This window comes from Babylonia areolata, chromosome 25, assembly GCF_041734735.1.
Source record: "Babylonia areolata isolate BAREFJ2019XMU chromosome 25, ASM4173473v1, whole genome shotgun sequence".
NCBI classification, from domain to species: Eukaryota; Metazoa; Mollusca; class Gastropoda; order Neogastropoda; family Buccinidae; genus Babylonia; species Babylonia areolata.
In genome coordinates, this window is record NC_134900.1 from 26,612,479 (window position 1) to 26,629,058 (window position 16,580).

The 16,580-nt window shown below is 37.5% G+C and overlaps 1 long non-coding RNA gene across 1 annotated transcript in view; it reads left to right on the forward strand.

Annotated features, from left to right (window-relative positions):
- Positions 1–1,931, forward strand: part of LOC143299656 (uncharacterized) — a 34,185-nt gene extending 32,254 nt beyond the window's left edge. Inside the window, exon 3 of the long non-coding RNA XR_013057552.1 lies at positions 1,795–1,931. This is a non-coding gene — a long non-coding RNA (uncharacterized LOC143299656). The remainder of the gene's footprint in view (positions 1–1,794) is intronic.
- Positions 1,932–16,580: the final 14,649 nt, after the last annotated feature.

Consider the following 16,580-nt stretch of genomic DNA (forward strand, 5'->3'; position numbering starts at 1 on the left):
TTATAATCACAGAGATGGATCTGGTGTATTTCATGACAGAGAATCAAACGGACCCAGATCTGGAATATGCGCTTTTGTATGGGGATGAAGCAAATATTCATATACTACGTGGTCAAATCTGGTATGGCAAGCTTTTCCAAGGCATTGTCGATCGTGTCGAATTATGAATAACTTGTCTCACGTATCGTACACAACCTTCTGAGCCCGTCTGAACAGCCATAGTATTAGCTTTTCGTCTTCACCTTTATAATTTCGATGAAACAGTTCGGTAACAGACATTAAAAAAAAAATTGAAAAGATGGCACAAAATTTCAGTCCTTCTGATATTTAATCTATGATAGTACTAAACTAGCTATATGTGCAGCAACTGGCAGAACCTGTGTCTGACTATGTGCAGTGTGAACGGTCTCGACATCTTAAATGAAAGTTTTGCTAAGCACACGTCTTTTATAATCCGTCAGTAACAGCAGTATGTGTTTCTGAATGTAGTATGAATGTACGCTTGAGTTTGAGTGTATCTAACTTAACAGCCGTCTTTCCTCTAATGAGCGCGGGTGTTGCGGTGTGCGGGGGCATTGGGGGAAAGTAGCATTGAGGGAAATGCCACTGGAATGGCGCGGAAGATGTGACAAGAATAAAAAGAAGGAAAAACGCTTGTGATTTTTTTTTTTTTTTTTTTTTTTCACAACGCTTCGCGAGGGTTTGTTACAGTTCACCACCACCCTCTCTTTCTTTATCCAACAGTTATTAGGCATCCCCCTTCCTTCTCTTCTACAAACGCACACGCACACACCGCACCGCCCCCCTTTACTGTACCAAAAAAACAAACAACCAACAAAAAGGCTGTCAGAGGTAAAAGACCCAATGACAGCTGGGCGTGTGGCAGGGGTTTAGCATCTCTTTCAGGCCCAGTGGCAGCAGGGGCGGAGGAGAGTGTTTAGAGCCCAACCCAGATTATCCCCGACTGACGTGTGTCACCACTTCCTGACCTGACAGTCCTGGGGACTGTGGTGACGACTGAGGGGTCGGGGTGTAAAGACGATCAGCCCACCACTCGACAGACCTTAATGTGGCTATTGTTGGAGACAGAGACAGAGACAGAGAGAGAGAGAGAGAGAAGGGGGATGGAAGGGGGGGGGAGGTGTGTGGGTGGGAAAGAATAAAGAACAGCCTGAGTCAATGGTATGGGTGTGTGATGACTCTGATGGGAGCACTGATCAGAAGCTGTGGTTGGGAAAAATGTTGGAACCCGGCATGGTTAGGCGTGAGGGGAAAAAATCATCAACCTGCTGTTATAGTTTATGAAGGATATTTTTGAAGGTACTTAATCGGGGGAAACTAGGAACCATCACACTTGCCTTGGGGTCTTGTCTCTCTCACCATTTAAAAAAATTTTTTTTATCATGCCTGCGTTTATGTAGTTTGTTGTTGTTTTTTTTGTTTTTTTTTTTGTCATTGTGTAAGCGTTATGTTTTAAAAAGAATCTTTGGTATACATTTCAGTTTTGATTATTTGATTTTATATATTTCTATACACATTCCAGACAGATTTACAATTGTTGAGTGGTAGTTTTTTTGTTTTTTTTTGTTTTTTTACATTGCAAAATTGATTATTGTGTGAGGAATATACATGCTAAACGTTATGCCTCAAAGAAAACTTAGTTTCACATCTTGTTCTTTTCACTGAAAAGGATTAACATGGAAAATTGTTTGTTCATGTGTGCAAGTACATTTATGTTATTGATGTGGGTGCTGTGATCAACACTGAACAGCTGATCAGCTTCATTTGTTACAGAACCTCATCTCTTCCAAGCAAGATACCTTGTGTCCAGATCGCCAGATGCTTTACATACGGATGATACGCTACCCCCAACTTGCAGTCACAACAGTTCCAACCCTGAAGGACAACACTGGATGATTTTGTGTTGAATTCAGGGTGCAGGTAAAAAGCCCATGTAAGTATGTCAATATACAGGGATTCATCTTGAGTGTTGGACATTGGACGCTGAATCGATCAGTCTTGAAAATGACGGGCGCAATAGCCGAATGGTTAAAGCGTTGGACTGTCAATCTGAGGGTCCCGGGTTCGAATCACGGTGACGGCGCCTGGTGGGTGAAGGGTGGAGATTTTTACGATCTCCCAGGTCAACATATGTGCAGACCTGCTAGTGCCTGAACCCCCTTCGTGTGTATATGCAAGCAGAAGATCAAATACACACGTTAAAGATCCTGTAATCCATGTCAGCGTTCGGTGGGTTATGGAAACAAGAACATACCCAGCATGCACACCCCCGAAAACGGAGTATGGCTGCCTACATGGCGGGGTAAAAACGGTCATACACGTAAAAGCCCACTCGTGTGCATACGAGTGAACGTGGGAGTTGCAGCCCACGAACGCAGAAGAAGAAAAAGAAGACCAAACCTTTTTTCATTCATATCTCCACCTTGTCCGAATGAATTTTTGTGTTTTGTGAAGTCAAGTCAGATGCAGCAGTCAATGCTTATGACCTCGATGCATCCAAGTGTCTGCTCTCATGAAGCGATCTCTAGCCTGTACACATGCAGCTTAGTTCCCGTTCTGACAGAATTGGCCTTGTGATCGGAGCTTCTATTAAAGGGAACTAACCCTGACAATATTTTATAACATGGATTCCCACACCTCTTACCTCCCTCAATGTATGGACTGTTTTTTTCCACAGCCCCAACCACCCAGTTTATCTTGCACTTCATGTTGGAAGTGGAGAACAGGCACGACTTTCCTTTTGACTACTCATCCTCTGGACAGGTGGAAAGTCAAGTAAACCAACACATCTCTATGGTCACACATCTGCTATCAACTGCTATGACTGGGTTCGTTATGTACTGAACTTTGTTTTTTTGTTTGTTTTTTTTTTTGTTTGCTGTCGAAAACAAATATTTTGTGGGAGAGTTCTATGCTGGAATGGTTTCTAACATGGCAGTCCACACATAAATCATCACTACCCTTTTTCAATATGAGAAGATTTTCACATTAATATTTTTTTAAAGAATCAATATTTTCCTCTCATTATTAGAACTTTCAGATCAGATACTTCTTGATGGAAACTCAAAACGCTTACCAGATGTTACACAGAAACTGATATACACAGGCATACACAGGCAAACTAACAGATGAAGAGCCGGAAGTTGTTTTACTTACAAATTATAAAGCAGTCATGAAACAGTTGGTATGCATGGGTGGTTGTTGTTGTTTTTTTTTGGGGGGGGGGGTTGATAATCAGTACAATCACTGCAAAGAGGTGTGCAAAATGGCAACAGTTGGTCCAAATACGTTTTTTTTTTTTACTGCCAGCAGAAAATGAGGTTGAGATGTACCCAGAATTGTGTGCTGGAAAGTGAACGTTTCCATTTAGCCAGGCATGCCTACAGATTATTTCTAAGTTTCATTAAGGCAAATTTAATGGTTCTATTGATTTATGGAAGTTCCAACCTTTTCATGTCTTCGACACAACTTTCAGGCTAAATTCCAAATGCTTTCAAACACTCCACATTCAGTTCTTGATTGTTCACATTCAGCAAACATTGATTGTAGAGCTAGAGAATCTTTCTCTTTTCATTGCAAACAGATATATATGCAACCTTAGTTATGTATCTGCAAACGGGGAAAGCACCCAAACAAAATTAATTCAGAAATTGATTTCTGGATTATCTGGATGCGCCATCAATGGTATCTTGAGCCATTGATGTTATCTGTCCTCACTTGCTGTGTTGGGAATGCCGCTGATATGAAAGCAGTTCAGCGAGTCGTACGGCTGCTCCTGATCATCAACTTTATCTTTCAGAGCAGTGATCTCTTTGTCTTTGGCAGCCAGCTGATCTCTTTGACTTAAGCCTGAAATCTCTGTAGGTGTCAATGAACTGGGCAGCCACAACTCTAGAAATCATCGCAATAATTAAACAAGAGAGGCAAGGCCTTCAAGACTCACTTGTGATAAATTAAGTCCCCTAGCATTAATTACAGAGTAATTTCCCTTTTTTTTACTATCTGCACCAAAACGTTTGCAAAATAAATAAAAATTCCATGCTTAGCAAAAGAAGTTCCTGTTTGAACTAAAAATGATAATAATGATTCCTCTTGTTGTTGCGTCAGAATAAGAGGTCAAAGTGCCAAGTTTAGAGAATACAAAAAATATAAATATAACAGTAAATGCAGTTTGCATATAATTAGGCTTCTTTTTTATTTTTTTGTGCCCATCCCAGAGGTGCAATATTGTTTTAAACAAGATAACTGGAAAGAACTGAATTTTTCCTATTTTTCAGAATAAGAGGTCAAAGTGCCAAGTTTAGAGAATACAAAAAATATAAATATAACAGTAAATGCAGTTTGCATATAATTAGGCTTCTTTTTTATTTTTTTGTGCCCATCCCAGAGGTGCAATATTGTTTTAAACAAGATAACTGGAAAGAACTGAATTTTTCCTATTTTTATGCCAAATTTGGTGTCAGCTGACAAAGTATTTGCAGAGAAAATGTCAGTGTTAAAGTTTACCATGGACACACAGACACACAGACACATGGACACACACACACACACACACACAGACAACCGAACACCGGGTTAAAACATAGACTCACTTTGTTTACACAAGTGAGTCAATAAAATAATTAATTTGTGGTTCACACAAAAGTGACTTGGAATTCTTGTTTCAGACCAGAATCTATGGTAGACTAGGGTAGCAGCCACTAAAACACCACTGTCAAAAAACTTTTTTCTCTTTTAAGGCTCAGTCACAGTCCTATAAAGAAATTCAGGGTTGATGATAGCAGCGTCTGACTTGCTGTCTTCAGTGAAACTCTCCTCTCTCAAATGTTTCTCATGGCATGGTGGTGAATGCAATCAAACACAAAACCAGTCTGTCCAGTATCGGTTATTCACAGTGCATCAAGCTAGCACACTCCGCGTTACCTGTAGGCCATCACTCCACTGATGAGGAGTATGAATGTATGTGCATGGATACATGTGTATATGCATGTGTGTATAATATGTGAGAATACATATTTGTGTATATATGTATGTGCAGGCATGTTTTTCTATCTATCTGTATGTATATATATATATATATATATATATATATATAAGTATGTGTGTGTGTGTATGTGTATGTATTATATATATGTATATTTGTATATATGTATGTGTATGTATATACATGTAAATGTGTGTGTGTGTGTGTGTGTGTGTGTGTGTGTGTGTGTATACTATGTGTTATGTTGAACTTCTGTCTAAAAAGGAATAGGTTTATTATTTTGTTTACAAAACGTTTCAATGCACAGTGTTTTGGTAACTGAAGTGCGTGCAACCTATTTTCATAGTCAGTATCAGCAAAGCCAATGATTCTTTTAGTAAATCTTCATTGAATATTTTCAATGCTGTCTATATGTTTCACTAAGCCTGTATTCCAAACAGCATTCCCATATTCTATTCCAAGACTGGCCTGACTAATGACTTAAATAATGGCACCATATTGTTCTTACTTTTACACTGTATATATTCCCAAGTAACATTCGATCCAGTCAGTCTATTGGCTTTTTTAATGGTTTCATTAACATGAACATCAAAAGAGAGATCAGAGTCAACAATGACTCCAAGATCTCTCTCCAATGAAGTCTCCTGCACATCAGCACCATCTATATGATACTTATGATGTGGATTATTCCTGCCTGTGTAAAACTTTACATTTATTGCTATTAAATTTAATTTGCCATCTATCAGTCTAGTGTATTAACTTATCAGTACTAACTTGTAACTTCAGTCTACCAACATCAGAATCTTCTTCCTCATAGATCTTTGTATCATCTGCAAAGATTTTTTAATGAAACAGTCTAGTATATCAGGCATGTCATTTATATAATACACAAAGAGTGTGGGCCCCAAGACACTGCCTTGGGGAACACCACTACTCACCTTAACAGGATACGATGACTCAGTCCCTACTGATACATACTGTGTTCTCTCTCTTTTATCCATTCCAACAATATACCACAAAATGACAAATACTGTTCCCTTGCAATTTAATAATTAACCTATTATGTGGAACACGCTGCACATGGGACCTCAGTTTATCGTCTCATCTGAATGACAAGTGTCCAGACCACCACTCAAGGTCTAGTGGAGGGGGAGAAAATATCGGCGGCTGAGCCGTGATTCCAACCAGCACGCTCAGATTCTCTCGCTTCCTAGGCGGACGAGTTACCTTTAGGCCATCCCTCCACTAGTATCCTGTGGTGGGTCAGAGATGTGTAATGTTCAGTACTCAAGTCAATGTGGTGGGTCCGTACCTTTCAGCCTGCGCCACATGTGATGTTTCATGTGATTTCTTGTGGTCAGCTGCGTGGACAGAACTCCCAGGCTGTCCAGAGCTGCCTGTTTCCTGAACTGCAAGACTGCCACAAGGTGTGCAGTTTGGGTTTCAGGTTGCAGTGCTGAGGAGGTATCCTCAGTGTGTCAACATCCAACTGACCTGACCCTGACAGACCTTGCATCACAGGTCTTGTCAGCAACAATATTTTGTGCACTCCAGAACTTTGTCCATTTAACTCTCTCCATACGAACAGCGAAAGAGACGACGTTAACAGCGTTTCACGCCAATTACCACCATCAAAATATTACAGGCGGAAGGCTCTTACACTGAAGAGGTGAATGTTGACAAAGAATACCACAATTCTGACAACGGAAGCTAAAGGTTGGGTCATTGAGACGCCCACTGGACATCCGAGGGGTCTGTGCAGAGGAGAAGATAGGACTGGCCGTACTGAGTGAGTTAAAGTTGGCCGGTACTGTGCTGAGAGTTTGTTAGCCATTCTATCCCTGGGGAAGATATTTCACTTAAAACTGGGAAGGTTGATTCAATGTTTGATTTTTCTTTATTTTATTTTTTTTTTATGTTGAAGTAGGTTGATCTTTAATTTGGTGACAAGCCCGTAATGGTGTTAGCATTCAGCTGGACTACAGGCAATATCATTTGATTTGGATGTTCTTGAATTCAAAATGCATTGTATCTTTGTTTCAGCACGGAGCGTGGGAGCGTATGTGTGAGATTATATTCAGTTTATTACAGTCTTACTGTTTGATTGTTGGACAATAAGGAAAGGGGGAGTTTTTTATTTATTTAAAAAGGACAGTATAAAAGATAGGGGCAGCTGGGGAGGGCAGGAACTTATTGAATGTCTTCCTTCCTTTTGTCTACATCCATAGCATTGTACTGTATTACTTTTTGTCAAAACAGAGTTCTATGTGTGAATTTCAGGCTGCTCTCTCCCTGGTGAAAGCATGTTGCCAAAGTGTTGCACCACCCTTTTTTGTTTCATGTCTGCAAGGTATGTTTTTATTATCAAAGTGGACTTTTTTTTAAAGCTATTTCAAACATCAATCTAGTCTACTATTGTTGAACAGTATTGCCTTGGCCTTGGATAAATCTAAGGCTATGATCAAACTTATTGGCAGGTGTCCGTCAGTTTTCTGTAGACGCTTGTTGTGTGCATTTTCAGGGTGGGGATGGTTGCACACAGTATTCTGTACCTTTGTGAGGCTTGGTGGTAAACGAAGGCCTTCATTATATTTTTCTTGACGTCATTTTTTTCTTCTCCACAAGGTGGCTTTGAGGGAGAAGACCTGTCTTCTGTTGGATTTGTCATATTCCTAAACCTAACCCAGACCTGTGCACCCATCAGCTGACCTTTTCAGTGCTGTCACTGGTTTTCAGTATTTTATCACATTCGATCAATATTGACCATTGCTTGCTCTCTCTCTCTCCCCATCCTCCCTCCCACTCTCTTATAAAAGAAAAATGCTTGCAATATTCAATAACCATTTTCATGTCAGGAACGAATAAATTCTATACTGTTGAGAAATTGTGATTTTGGTTTATGAAATCAGATTTCCGTATTTCTCTTCTTTTTTTTTCCAGGGACAACAAATACTGAAAAATACGGGGGGTGCACAGGTCTGCAAATCCTACAAATGTAAATACTGTGCTCTGAAGCAAAGTTTTCACCATCTCTCCCCTTAACCAAAAACATAAAATAAAATAGAATATTCTTAAAAGTCAAGGCTTTTAGAATTTTCTTCTTAGCTGTTGGAATAAAAATGGTCTTTTTCCCCCATGGGGAAACCTCTCATTATGAGAAATGTGGTTATGATGGTAGTGGTGGTCATTTCGGTACTATTTTGATGGTGGTAAAATGGCACCATGTCAAAGGCAACTGCATATGATACATAAAGGCATTGAAAAATAAGTGCCAAGAATTGACTGAATACATGAGAGTGGGGTTGTCAGTACGTCAGATTCAGAGCATTAGGATGCATAATAAAAAGTGTAACAAGAGTGAAAGCCCGTTTCAATATATCCAGTTAACGATGGAAGTGTGAAATAAACAAGATATCAATTCTTCTGAGTGGTCCCAAGAGACTAACTAAACAGAAATACCAATGTCATGACTGTGTGAATTTTTACATCCTGATTCAAATACAGAGTCAGTAATAATTAGCTGGAGATTCTAATGCACAACTATCAATGAGGAAAGTTCCATATATAAGTGATGCTTTGATGCAAAGCTGTCACATGATCAGATTCCTCATGGAATTATGTGAAAGTTTCAGTTTTCATCTAATCAGTGACCGACAGTAATTAAACAAGTAATCAGAAGCTGGCATCTGTGACACAAAAATGACAAATTAGTATCATGATATGAGAAAATATAAACATGCATCATTGTGATGTATACTTCAGTACTTGTCACAAAATATGACTTAGTAAAAACATTTTCAGACTTGTATTTTATTTTATCCCATCCCTAATATCCCCAACCCTCCTCCTGAACAGCCATGCACACACATACAATGTACAGATGTCAGAATCACAACAGAGATAATAAGATTTATTATCAAAACAATTACTACCAATCATATTCAATGGATCATTAAAGACCAACATACACAATACTTGTTGACAAGGAAATGCACCTCAGTAAAAATGGACTTATGATCTGGTAGACGTGCTGCTCATTTCATTTGATTATGTACCTCAACACAGGCATCAAATCTGTCATGTGCCCCAGGTTTCCATACAGGACCTACAGATTCTTCCCAAAGGAGTTGAAAAGAAACAAAGAACTAAGCTGTTCAGGAAATAACAGCACTTAACATGAAATATCACTTTTGAATGAATGACCTTAACCTCTAACTCTCTGAGGAAACAAAACTACATCATTATGACATTAAAAACCAAAACAGTTCAGACATGTGAAAACTTGCTATGCCATACCATGCCATGTGAAGCCCCATAAGGACAGATGGACATGCCACCTTTAAAATGGATAAACAAAGTGAACTTTGGTAAGATATTGGCTGAAAATCTGCAAAAATCTGGCAAGTTCCAATCAGATCACAGACTAAATGACAGACAGTCATCAGTGTCCAGTAGCTGACCAAGCAACAGTGGATGGAATGAAAGAAAACTCGGCAAAGAAAAAGATAACTTGTTTATTTTAAAGTTCTTTTATTTCCTATATCGTTTATTTCAGGGGCTTTTTTTTAAATTAAAAAAAAAAATTAAATGATGGAAATATGGACTGAAAATAGCATGAAAGAAAGTCAAAGGACAAAATGTCACAAACATTCTATGTAATATAATTTACGGTGAATGATCGGTCTTGGGACTCCTGACAGTTTTGATGCCTGGACAAATTTACCTAGCATTAAATAAAAAAGAGAAAAAAAAAAGAAAAAAATGTACGTTTCAATTCAATTCAATGCTGCGTTTCAGGATATATTTAACACAAACTTATTGAGATCAATATCAAGTTCAAAACAAATATGCGCATCCATATACCAGAATCTAAACAGCAGTTCATATTAATGTTATAAAAAAAAAAGCAAAAAAAAAAAGCACTGGACATGTCTAAAGATTTCATGGCAGCCTTTGGTCCTAATACCCAGAAAGAAAAACGCGTCTATTCATAGCACCCTTGAATTTGATTTTTTATGAATCAAACGTTTTTTTCTCTCAAGAATGCTAGATGTAATTCCAGTATTTCTGTTAAGTAAAATGTGGGCAAACATTATAAGAAACAGCTAGAATTTAAACACAAATCAGGCACAAGTTTAATTGAAGACATTTTGATTCTGCACAAACAGGCACAGGTGTGTATACAGGCACACCACTCACTCATCAAATTTTCAGTGGTTTATTCAAAGACACGCAAATCTAATATACGCATCATTGATTGAAATGTAAAATAAGAGGTGGATTCTTTTTTTCTTCTTCTTTTTTTTTTTTTTTTTTTTTAAACAGATGGTTGGACAACTGAGCAAAGAGTGAAAATGAAAATTCTCATGTTTCTACACAAACATGCAAATGTCAAAGTATGAATACAAATGCCCATTAACATGTAATGAGAGAATTATTAAGCCAAATATTAAGTTAAAAAAGGAAGTGTTTATGATCCCTGTATGACTAAGCAAGTAGCTGCCAATCCCTCATTTCTTTCCTGATGCACACAATCATACCAGCAAACTGAAATATTAAAGAACAATGAAGTGAATGAAACCTACTTTTTTTTTCGTTAAGTATCAAGTTTCTATGCACATGGGGTGGCCTGGAAAACACTATTTCCAAACAAGACCCCAAAACAGCAGCTCAGTTTTTAATTCTGACAAGGGAGGTAGTAGTTAAACTGCGCTAGTATCTCGTGTATCAAGAAGTGATGGAGTTATAAGCATACAACTAGTTTTCCATATTGACAAAAGACAACACAAGACAACTTATTTTGTTCTATTATTGCCCACAGCAATGGCAATGCAAGACTTCTTTATTGGGTTTACACTGAACACAAGATTTGTTGTTGTTGTTGTTGGAGGGTCTTTCCTCGTACACATTTCATGACTCAATCATATGTAATCAGAATAGCACAGACATAACATGCACTGTATGCAATGGTCCTTAATCTCGACAGAATAACTAAAATAATATTGGTTTCCTTACATGCTGTAGCCCATTATGAATGACCACATAAGACTGGTATGAGAACAGGAGCTGGCCCCTGTGTATACTGCAGTACAACATAAAAATAACACTGTATAGTACAACATACACATTATTTGATTCATTCCAGTAAATATACATAGGACCTTTGATTCTGTTTCATGCTGCTAGTTGGTCTGCCTGCCAAGTGCAAAGATGTAAAAATCAGTTCTCTGAATTGTGACCCTCCACCTATCACGTTAAACTGTATTTATTGTTGACAAGCTGGCAGTGAGTGCACTTGTCATTGCTGCACTACTTCCCAAGTGGTTTTCGCAAGAATGACACTTTCATTTGTTACCGTTTTTATTTCACAATGAGAGGGATCAGATTTCCTTTGCACCATCTCTGTATGCCTGTGTGAACCAAAGTATGCAAAAGCTAGCTGGCATCACAGATTGTGACGTGTAAAAGCATGACAGATTGTGACCGTGTTGCGCACATTCATGAAGATTAGTCGACTTTGCCTCCGTTTCATTTCCGTACGTTAAGCAATTTAGCAGTTCAACAGTTTACCCCCTTTGTAGTAGAGGACAGAAAACAGACCTCCCTTACATTCTTTCTGAGAATATTAGATTTTAAATTATTCACAACCAAATACAGTTGCTCAATTTATTTTGTCAGACTCTTCTATTTCTTGGAAGTGGTTTACCTAGTAACAAAGTGAGCAATTCCTAAAACATGGGCCAGTTTTGAAGTAATGCACATATAAAGTTTCATTGACATGAAACAGCCAGCGACATGAATATGAAGTACTTTGTACTTCTACCTTACATCAGCTGAATTCACCCAATGCAGCAGTTATGTCACAATCCACAAGAAGGAATACATATATCGCAATTAAGGAAAAGTAAATGAAATCAAACTCATAAAAAAACTAATTAAGAAAAAGAAAGACAAATATGAATCCACACACACCCTCAACTTTTGTCTTCAAAAAAAAAAAAAAAAAGGAAAAAAAAAAAAGAAGAAAATTCTGAGTGAAAACAACAACTTCAGATGTTAGGTCATGGAAAGTTCACTTTTTCAATGCAACCAAATCTTCTGAACAATGAAAATGTAAACAGATATGTTACTTCAAACAAATGCAAAATCATTTCAGTTTTTTTTTTTTTTTTATAATGTTTGTAAGTACTGTCCTTAAATATAACAAGAGCTACAGATTTTTTTCAAAATGCACGTTTTTCGAAACAAATGGCACAAGCCAACAAACAGTAATACTGATGTTCGCGACTATTGGGGCACACTTGTGTGTAATAAGTGAATGTTGGAATGAAATGATAGCACACACACACACACACAATTCTGATTTGAGAAATACTTCGTATTTCACTCTTTCAGTGCATTTCTTGATGATTGCTATAGTGTCTGTATGACGCTAATTTGCATGAAAGAAAAAAATGAAAACATATTTAATAAATTATGAAATGATTTTGAATAGCATGACAAATAAATGTATGACATTCTGCCCAAACAAAAAAGGCGATGTGAAGTGCCAGTACTTTGAAAGTTGAAATGCTACTTGAGAATATATTTTCCTTTTTCTCAAATGTGGAAAATTCTTGAGAATATACTTTCCTCTTCAGATATCTACATTCATACAATATTCATGCTTTCACTGCCGCATGTTCCTAATACACTGTAAACCAGAACCAGCTGATGGTTCAACTCTGCTCTCTGTAAATGTGTGTGACTTCATTGGCATCCTATCATTTAGTTATTAAAAAAAAAAAAAAAAAAAAATTTTTTTTAAAGTTTTCCTCCTGCAGAATAGAGCTAACAGTCTCTACACGCACGTTTCTGGATACTACATTGAAAATGAAGGGGTTGGGGATATGGGGAGGAATGGACAGAAAGTGCACTGTGGACAAACTGCATCCAGGAAACACACATCCAGGCTCACTTCACCACACGGCACATTCAAACAAAATAGATCCAAGTGAGATTCGCATAACCTGAACACTACTGGCATGTTTGATACACACTCTTTGTTGCAGATAATGGAATGCATTATATTGAAATGCGTACACTATTCATCGGCATTAACTTCATGGTCAGTTTCGAAACTTGTCAATATATTATAAAGGAAGTGCAGAAATCAAACTGGTCAGTTCAAATTATAACGGTTTTGTCTCTTGTAAATACAGAGATTTCTTCTGGCTAACATCAAGCTGATCATTCCTAAATTTTGTATGTTTTGGAGGGGTTTAAGGTCCTCTGTCAAACCGTAATAAAATAAAAAGTTATTAAAACGTGTCAGCTTGAGAATGCACTCTAATGTTTCACATAAAGGCCACTTGCCAGCAATCACTGTCTATCAAAAAAAAACACAACAGAAAGCTTAAATTTATTCAAATGCAACAATGCATCTTATCCCCCCCTCCAATTTTTGGCTGAAATGTAGTGGTTACCGATCACTGAGATGAACCAGTTATCTACATCCATTAGAAAGCAAAACTTAAATAGAAGAAAATTTTCATTTAAAGCTGAAAGAAGCACAATCTATATTCAGGTGAGCAAGTGTTGGCATTGGGAACCTCAGGCCCAAGGGAGAGGAAAGTGGCGACAACACACGCACACACTAATACAAACACACTTCAGTCGTACTTCAGTATGCCTAACATGCTAAGTACTTCACAACCGTAATGAATGCAGCCTTAGTGCTTCAACAAAATGAATATATCTAAACTTAGCTGCAACAAACTCCTTGCAGATGTTTCCCCACACACACACTCTTGGCCTTCACACCAAGACAGACAATCTTCCCAACTTTGGGAAAAGGCGAGTTTGGTTCTCTGTTTCGATCTACGGCATTTATCAGTTACGTTTTAGCATAAGCAAGGCACTTCTCTCTCTAGTGAAAATGTAATGTTGAAGTGAATATTGCACACCTGTACAAACATCTTTAGGTCAACAAAAAGAGCAAAAAAAAAAAACCAAAAAAAAACCCCCAAAAAATTAAGTATATGCAGAGTCTGTGCACAAACCTGCATCCATGACCGTGTACTATTCAATTTGTCTGAATTCAAATACTGAAGACATTTTACCCTGTTGAGATAATTATAAAGAGAAAAAAATCAATAAAACACTAAAACCAACGTGATAAATTTGGACAAATTAGAAAAAATATGATTATGGCCTCCCTTCCTCAATTTTTTTTTTTTAAAGGCAAGGACCTCAACTCACATGTGATATCACTTAACTGAGCCAACACCAAAATTACATGCAATTCCCACTGAAGTCAAAAACAGAAATTATGGTACAGAGGACACTGTAAAGCAGAATAATCTTGCAACGGGACATTTTAAATCACACTTTTGTGACCTAAACAGGTGTTTCCAACTCCCTAATGCTGGGCATGCTTGGCACAGGATAACTAGATGTCTGCGTTCAGACCTCCACTCTCCTCACCAGTGATGGATAAGGCGAGGGGTATAGCAAATTATTTCTAACTAAGGTCATTTCATTGGTAACCTCGTCAGGCTTTTTTCTTTCCCCTTTTATCATCTGGTACATAAGGCCACAATTAAAGCATTTTAAGGGGAGTGATGGAGATTGTGAAACAACTTGTCAGTTTGATCAGCAACTCTTCTTTTGTAAGTTTGGATTTACAAAGGATTTATGGTTGCTTTCAGAAAAATACCATGAAATTAGATTTGCTACAATGTTAATCACTGAAAATACAATTTTTACCAATGAAAATTAAAGTATAATTATTTCCAACTGTTTCCATGAGTGTGGGATCAGTGTCGAAAGAAGTGAAAAGACTGGAAGTTGGTCACAAAGTGAATACTTTCTAGTTTCTAAGTTATTGAACAAAAACAAACAAGCTGGATTTCTGTGCATCGTGTGTACACTCATCATGTGTTAGCATGTGATAAGTGTTACCATACCATGTGATACCTCCCCCCCCCCCCACCCTCCTTGGCATGAAGGTTCTATTCTCTCAATACATTTCACAGTTTAACTTCAAAATCCTTTCATACACACAGAATCTTACAATCAATACCCATCAAGCTAACAAACAGTGATGCTTAACATTATCATCACAAAATGGGGATCTTTAAATACAAAGAAAGAAAACATCACAAAATGAAAATATAACCTTCACCTCCTAACCTCTAAATAACTACCACCGAAATTACATTGCTGTACCTCTTTCTGTAGCCAATATTATGGAAATATTGAACAGAAGTGTTGGGACCCCTCTCTGCCCTCCTCGTAAGGCATTTTATCACCTTAATTTGGGTTCATCTGTTTCTAGTGTTTGCCATCTTAACCCAAGAGCTCAAGACTTTTTTGTTTTGTTTTGTGTGTGTGTGTGTATTTTCCAGTTTCAAGCACTTCTTAATGAACTTCCTGATTTCATTAATTTGTGGAAGCTACTTTCTGTTTTTGTTACCAAAATACTTCAATCAACACACTAAAACATGCTCCCCCTTCCCTTCACCCCCATACACCCACCCACACCCAAAAAGAGTTCTCAAAAACCCTTTTGTGCTGAAGTATGTGTTATGCATTCCTAAACTAAAAGAAAAAAAATTAAAAAAGGTCTCTGCCCATTCACCTTTCATTTTTGTGTGAAGGGCCCACAAAAGAAGGTATAAATGATCATGTGAAGGACTCACAAAAATATAAATATATAAATAATCAAATTATAAATAATCACGTGAAGGACTCACAAAAATATAAATAATCAAACTACTATTAGGTTTCACACAGAAACCAATCACAGCGTCAAGGCCACTTTTCTTTTGTCATCCACCGAATCTGATCCAATTCAAAATCTGAAAAGACCAGACAGTACCAGTACCACACTTCATCTTGTCTAATGAAATATAATAAAATAATGTTGCTTTAAAGTTAGACCCAGCTGACTGCAGGGGCCATTTTATTTCAAAAAAGGTATCTGGAATGTTTCTGTTTTTTTTTTTGAAAATTAATAATTGACATTGATGTCTGCAGTTTAAGAATAATCTTATTTCTATGTGCAGTCCAATTGTTTTATACTTTGTTCCAACTTTTTGTAGCTTTTAACAAAATATTTACAATGCAAGTGTCCAGCGTGTACATTTGGATGATCAATAAGCACATATGTCCATTTAATTGTATCAAAATCAAGCAGTAATTCATTGGAATCTCATTCAAATGAAAAACAAAATAAAGGAATGAATTGTCTTGAACAATAAAATGGTGGAGGAAAACAAGTGCAGGTATGAAACCCTTCTGACATTTGAAAAGTATGTCACAAAGATGCTAACTCAAAAGAGAAAAGATCATATATATATATATATATATGGGATCAGATGAACGTAAATATGTGCATACCTTCAATGAAAATGGCCCTCTTAATCCCCACAGAAGGAAGCACTTTTTGTGCCGGACCTAACTTGTATTTCACTTGCTAGATGGGATTTTCGGACATCACAACAACCTTGGTGACCGTCCACCTATGGCACCTAACAGAGACACACCAATGGCAACAAACTGGTGTTCCCATCACTTTGCACAATCTGGATCA